Consider the following 7,296-nt stretch of genomic DNA (forward strand, 5'->3'; position numbering starts at 1 on the left):
GCAATAGTCCAGAAGTACTAACTTTCCCTGGACGGTTGTGCTGAGCTGGGAACCATTCAACAAAACAACTTAAATCACAAACTTCAAATGGTTCTGTCAGTTTTACCCTCAAGGTTACTCGGACTTAAAAGGAATAAAAGAACTTCTGGCTCCAGAGTAACTATTTTAAAGACTCAGGGTCAGCCCTGCATAGGACACCCATCCCTGTCACCACTGACCCCTTTCCAGAGGGCACCCAATGCCACCACCCCCCCCGTCCCCATGGTATTCCCTATCCCCTACCCTCCCCCACCCCCCCAAATCTGACAGGGGGCCTGACCCCCACAACCCCCACCCCCCACAACCTGGCCCCACTCTCCTGATCTGCAACACCTGCCAATGTCCAACATCCCCTTCACCCCCACTGATGCCCAAATTCACCATCCTCTGCACCCATCCATTTAGCTGAAAAACTTACCTTCTCCCTTTCAACGGGACCTTTAAACTCACCTGCTTTATGATGACAAGTGCTGTAAAAAGGGGAGCTATGTCCTCTTTCATTTTGATCCTTTTATACCTCACCACTGGAACTGGGGATGCACTTTGCTGCCTTAATCTGACCCGGCCTTCGTTAGGAAGATCAGGCAAGGTGGGCACTTTAGATTTAAGCACTGATAAATCAGTACAGAGTGGTTATTGCCACTCTGTGGAAGTTGTGGTCCGTTAATTTGTTGTGATCCTGTATCACACAATTCGTGACCATTCTCACTCCAAAAGGGCAAGGATTTTCTTCATAATCTTTGCTGATATTCAAGTACAGTTGCCATTATCATCAAGTTTGAATTTGACATCCTTCATGGCCTCTGGACGTCCCAAATACTTTGCAGCCTATTTGAAGTTTAATTGCCATTGTAATGTTGAAGTCACAGTGGACAATTTCTGCACAGTAACAAAGAGCAAATAAAGATAAATGATCAGATAACCTGTCTGAGTAACAGCGGTTAAGAGATAAATGTTAACCAAGTACCCAGGAGATCTCCACTGCCATGAGAGAGCAAGCAGGACTTTAGTTTAACATCTCATCAACAAGCCAACCGTTCAGCATTCCCTCAGTACTGCACCGAAGGGTCAGCCTGGATTATGTGTTCTACTCTTGGAGCAGAATTTCAGTTGACAACCAGTCCACGTCTCAGATCTAACACTGAGCAAAAGCTAAAATCCAGTTGGGCAAGAAGTAGGCCTAGAATTTCACTCTTTTTTAAGCATTACATAATCTCGAATTCCATGAGTAACCATGGCTCATTTCAGATAGTTAATAGAATGGATCAGGTTTTGAATCAGTGAGGGAATCAAGGCTCATAGGGATAAGGTGGGAAAGTACAGTTAAGGATTACCATGTGGATCAGTCTGGCACAGTTGTTAGCATTGCTGCCTCACAGCGTTCACCTGGTGAAGGAGTAACACTCCGAAAGCTCGTGATTCCAAATAAACCTGTTAGACTTTAACCTGGTTTTGTGAGACTTCTTACTGTGCCCAACCCAGTCCAACGCCGACATCTCCACCTCATGGCCTCACAGCATCAGGGACCTGGGTTTGAATCCCGGCTTGGGATACTGTCTGTGCACAGTCTGCATGTTCTCTCTGTGTCTGCGTGTGTTTCCTCCAAGTGCTCCGGTTTCCTCCCACAGCCTGAAAGATGTGCTGGTTAGGTACACTGGCCATGTTAAATTCTCCCTCAGTGTACCTGAACAGGTGCTGGAGTGTGGCAACTAGGGGATTTTCACAGTAATTTCATTGCAGTGTTCATGTAAGCCTACCTGCGACCGAATAGCCTAATTCTGCTCCTACATCTTATGGATGTTGTGGGTTGGAAGAAAAAAATGACATTCTGTAGATGAAATAAATTCACTAAAAAGCTCTCAACATAATTTTAAATGCGATTTAATTTATGTGTGCTACATGTAGAAATATGATCAGTCATTTAAATAGGCTTAAAAAAACTGCTCACAGATTGTGATTTAATTCTACTATCATTCTGTATCGTTCACTTGTCACCATGCACATGGTATTGTTTTACTCTGGGATCTGTCACTCGTTTCTGTCTCTCTGCTGTTGCCTGGAGCAAAACTTAATATATATTCATAAAGCACTGATCATCATCTTTTGTCTTTGGCATGTAGGGGAGAAAATTCAATGGGTGGTTGGAGAGATACATCAAATCCAAAAAGTGTATCTGCAATCATATTCTCATAGAGTATTTCTCATTTTGCAATAGACTGTTGGAAATATGAGCACATGCCAGGAATGAACCAATAACCTTTGCATCCCAGAAATTAAGGAGTGATATTTTGGACAGAGATGAATATGCCCATGGAACTATACTTCACCACTTTCAGCACACAAGTCAAGAAAATGGTATGGTCTTAAAGTTTATTTATTAGTGTCACAAATAGGCTTAAATTAACACTGCAGTGAAAATCCCCGAGTCACCACACTCTGGCACCTGTTCGGGTACACTGAGGGAGAATTTAGTATGGCCAATGTAATTGATGAGAATTTATGAGGCATGGTTAGTAAGTTTGCAGATGACACCAAGATTGGTGGCATAGTAGACAATGAAGAAGGTTATCTAGGATTGCAACAGGATCATGATCAGTTGGGTCAGTGGGCTGATGAATGGCAGATGGAGTTTAATTTAGATCAATGCAAGGTGATGGATTTTGGACTTACTCAATTAATGGTAGGGCACTGGGGAGAGTTATAGTATAAAGAGATCTCGGAGTACAGGTTCATAGCTCCTTAAAAGTGGAGTCACAAGTGGACAGGATGGTGAAGAAAGCATTCAGCATGATTGATTTCATTGGTCAGAACATTGAATACAGGAGTTGGGATGTCTTATTGAAGTTGTACAAGACATTGGTAAGGCCACACATGGAATTCTATGTACATTTCTGATTATCCTGTTATAAAATGGATGTTATTAAAAGAGAGAGCATGCGGAAAAGGATGTTATTGGGACTTGATAGTTTGAGTTATAAGGAAAGGCTGGATAGACTGGGACTTTTTTTTCCCCTGGAGCATAGGAGACCTAAGGATGATATTATAGTGGTCTATAAAATAATGAGTTGCATAGATAAAGTAGATAATATCTTTTCCTAAAGGTATGGGAGTCTAAAACTAGAGGGCATAAGTTTAAGGTGAGAGGGGAGAGATACAAAAGGTTCTGGAGGGGTAATTTTTTCACACAGAGGGTGGTGAGTGTCTGCAACAAGCTGCCAAGCTACAATCTTGTCTTTTAAAAAGCATTTAGACTGTTACATGGATAAGATTGGTACTGAGGGATATGGGCCAAATGCGGGCAATTGAGAGTAGCTTAATGGTAAAAACTTGGCAGCATAAACATTATGAAGAGGGTACAAAGAAAAAAGCTGCAAAAACAAACATGAGGAAAGAAAAATCTGCAAGGGATATGAACAATCATAAGAAAAGCTCTTACAAGGATATTAAGAAAAAGAGGGTCGTTAAATGTAACACGAGTCCTTTAAAAATGGGTGCAGTTGACATTGTTATTAAAAATACGAAAATTTATTTCATTTATTTTGTTTTTTTTATTAGCGTCACAGGTAGGTTTACATTAACACTGCAATGAAGTTACTGTGAAAATCCCCGAGTGGACATGCAAAATAATTACATTGTATTGCAGTGGAGGATGGGGATAAAGTATCAGCTATACAAGGAAAAATACAGATAAATCAAGTGGTAAATAATCCCACTTGTAATACAAGTGTAAATTTGATAATGAAGATATTAATCATAGACTCCCTACAATGCAAAAAGGGACCATTCAGTCCATCAAGCCTGCACTGACAACAATCCCACTCAGGCCCTAGCCCCATAACTCCATGCATTTACCCTGTTAATCCCCCTGACACTCAGGGGCAATTTAGCATGGCTAATCCAACTAATCCATACTTTGGGCTGTGGGAGGAAAGCTAAGCACCTGGAGGAAACCCACGCAGACACAAGGAGAACATAGAAACACCACACAGACAGACACACAAGGCCGGAATTGAACCCGGATCCATGGAACTGTGAAACAACAGTGCGAACCATGGTGTCAGTGTGCCACACTAAAAAATTAAATTGAAGACAAAAAAAATCTCGGTGTTCTGATGGTGTTCACTCCAGTGCATGAAAAGAAGTGGGTGAGGAAATTGTAACTAGCCAGTCATAATCTTCCAAAATACCCTTGATTCAGGAATTACTGCTAGTGTCGTTCTGTTATTTGAAATAGATGGCAAAGAGAAGACTGGAAATTCTAGGTTTTTTAAACAAAGTTTAGGGACATTGTTAGAATCTTGTTATAAGGGAAAGAGTGATGAACACTTCCAACGAGGAAAACAAGCATAAATTTATAAAAGGTAAGGATTTCTCACTGACTTTGCTAAAACTCCTTGAGATGATCATTAATATGATAAACAGAGATATGTCTATTGATGTATGAATTTCCAGAAGGTATTCAATAAGGTTCCTCACAACAGACTGTTCAATAAAATGGAAGTGCATAGAATCAGAGGCAACTTTTTGACACCATTCAAGTTTTGTTAAGAGGCAGAAACTGAGAGTACGGATAATGAATATGTATGTAAATTGGCAGAACGTGACTAATGATGTCCCCAGGGATCTACATCAGCAAATCAGCTTTTCACTCTATTGACGAATAAAATTTAAATGAGGGAATGGAGCGCCATATCTCAAAGTTTGCTGAAAACAACAAGTTAGGTGGCACATAGTGCAGTTGGGAATAGAAAGTTGCAAAGGGATAGTGGCAGATTAATTGAATAAGCAAAACTGTGGCAGATTGAGTTCAGCATGGCAATGTGCTTAGTCACCTATTCTGGACATAAGAGAGACAGATCAGAGTGTTTCCTAAATGGTGAAAAACGAGGAATTGGAGAGGAAGGAAGAAATTTAGGGATCCTAGTACAGAAATCACAAAAACCAGTGGACCAGCGCAACAAAAAAATTAAACCGCGAATAGAATTTTGCCTTTGTCAAAGGGGCTGGAAAACAAAGAGGAGGAAGTTATGTGACAGTTATATAAAGCTTAGACCACATTTGAAGTACATCATTCTGGATACTGCATCTCAGTAAGGATAGTTTAGCCTTTGAGGTGTAGCAGTGTAGATTCACCAGAAGGATCCCATGGTCAAAGGGATTAAATTATAAGGTGACTTGATTTAAGACTTGATTGCCTGTAAAACATGTCTCTTTAACTTGTGCTTGACCCTCTTTCCACTCACATTGTCTGTACCTTTAAGATTTGATTAGCTGTAAAGACTCACATTCCAACATAACCTTTTAAATTGAGTTTGTGTCTGTATGTGCTTTGTTTGTGAAAACAAGTCCTCACTCACCTGATGAAGGAGCGAGATTCCAAAAGCTTGTGCTATCAAATAAACCTGTTGGACTTTAATCTGGTGTTGTGAGACTTCTTACTTAAATTATGAGGTCAGGTTTCTCAGATGAAGCTTGTGTTCCTTGAGTATAAATGATTAAGAGGTGAAATAATTGAGATGTCGAAGGATTCAATAGGGTAGATGTGGAGGGGACAGGATGATAATGTTGTTGTAATGTCAGTGAACTTGTTTTGCTTTACTCGTTCATGGGATGGGAGTGTCACTGTCAAGGCCAACATTTATTGTTCATTTATAATTGCCCTTCGAACTGAATGACCTGATAGACTGTTTCAGAGGGTAATTAACTGTCAACCACATTGCTATAGGTCTGGAGCTACAGGTAGACCAGATTTGCTTCCTTAAAGCACATTAGTGAAGCAGATGGGGTTTAACGACAAACTACGATAGCTGTCATACTAGCTTTACATTCCATATTAATTAATTGAATTTAAATTCCACCAGCTGCCATGGTGGGATTTGAACCCTTGCCCCAGAACATTATCCTAGACTTTCGGATTACTAGTCCAATGTTGAAACTAACGTTAATTGTTGTAAAAATCCATCTGGTTCGCTAGAAGAGGAGATCGAGCACACCCAGTCTGGCCTACATCTGCTCCAAACCCAAAACAAGATGGTTGACTTTTAATTGCTCTCAAATGTTGGCCTTGCCTGTTACACCCACATCCCATGAACAAAATAAAACTACCTCCGCTGGTGGGTAAGGTCAGAACAATGAGGAATATGCTTCATATTAGAATTAAATTAAGTATTTCAGTGGGATTTACCACCTCCTTCCAGTCCCGCCACTGTCAAAGGGTTTTCCCATTCTTCCCACCTTTTGCTGTTAGAATACTCACAATCACCATTGGTGGGATTGTAAGATCTCATTGATGGGCAGAACTGGAAAATTTTGGCCTTAGGGAGTGGTAGAAATTTGAAATTGTTCCATTCAATCAGCTATCTATGCTAGATTAATTGAAAATTCAAAAACTGAGATCAATGGCTTTTTTGTCAGGGTTATAAAGGCTTACAGAAGAAACAGGGAGTTAGGTTATAGATTATCCATGGTCCAATAATGACAGAACAGCAATGAGAGGCTAAATTGAGGGCCTACTCCTGTTCTTATAGCTGGATTTTCTGGCTAGCATCCCCAATCTGTCAGCAGGTCCACCGATGTAATCTTCCAGGGGAGGTGGCCCCCTATTGTGGTTACACTGTTTAGGATGGCAGACGGGCTCCCAAGGTTTCAGACCCAATCAAAGGGCCCTCAGCGATGTCAGAGTGGTAGCCAGACCAGGAGAAGTGGGCACTAGTGAGGTAGGCAAGCAAGCATGGAGAAGCCTCAACATGGAAACGTCCTAAGCTGCCTGTAGAGAAGTCCACAAGTAATGAGGCCTAAAGAACATAAGAACATAAGAAATAGGAGCAGGAGTAGGCCATCTAGCCCTTCGAGCCTGCCCCGCCATTCAATAAGATCATGGCTGATCTGTCGTGGCTCAGTTCCACATTCCCGCCCTCTCCCCATAACCCTTAATCCCCTCTCTTATTCTTAACTCTTACTCGCAACTGGAGTACTGTGTGCATTTTTGGGCGCCGCACCTGCGCAAAGATATTTTGGCCTTGGAGGGAGTGCAGAGGAGGTTTACTAGGCTGATACCGGAGTTGAGGGGGTTGAGCTATGAGGAGAGGCTGAATAAACTGGGCTTGTACTCGTTAGAGTTTAGAAGAATGAGAGGAGATCTCATTGAGACGTATAAGATGATGAATGGGATGGATAGGATAGAGGTGGAAAGACTCTTCCCGCTCAAAAAAGACAGTAGGACTAGGGGGCACAGCCTCAAGATAAAAGGGGGGCGGT

This window comes from Carcharhinus amblyrhynchos, chromosome 18 (genome assembly GCF_965287045.1).
Source record: "Carcharhinus amblyrhynchos chromosome 18, sCarAmb.v2.hapA, whole genome shotgun sequence".
NCBI classification, from domain to species: Eukaryota; Metazoa; Chordata; class Chondrichthyes; order Carcharhiniformes; family Carcharhinidae; genus Carcharhinus; species Carcharhinus amblyrhynchos.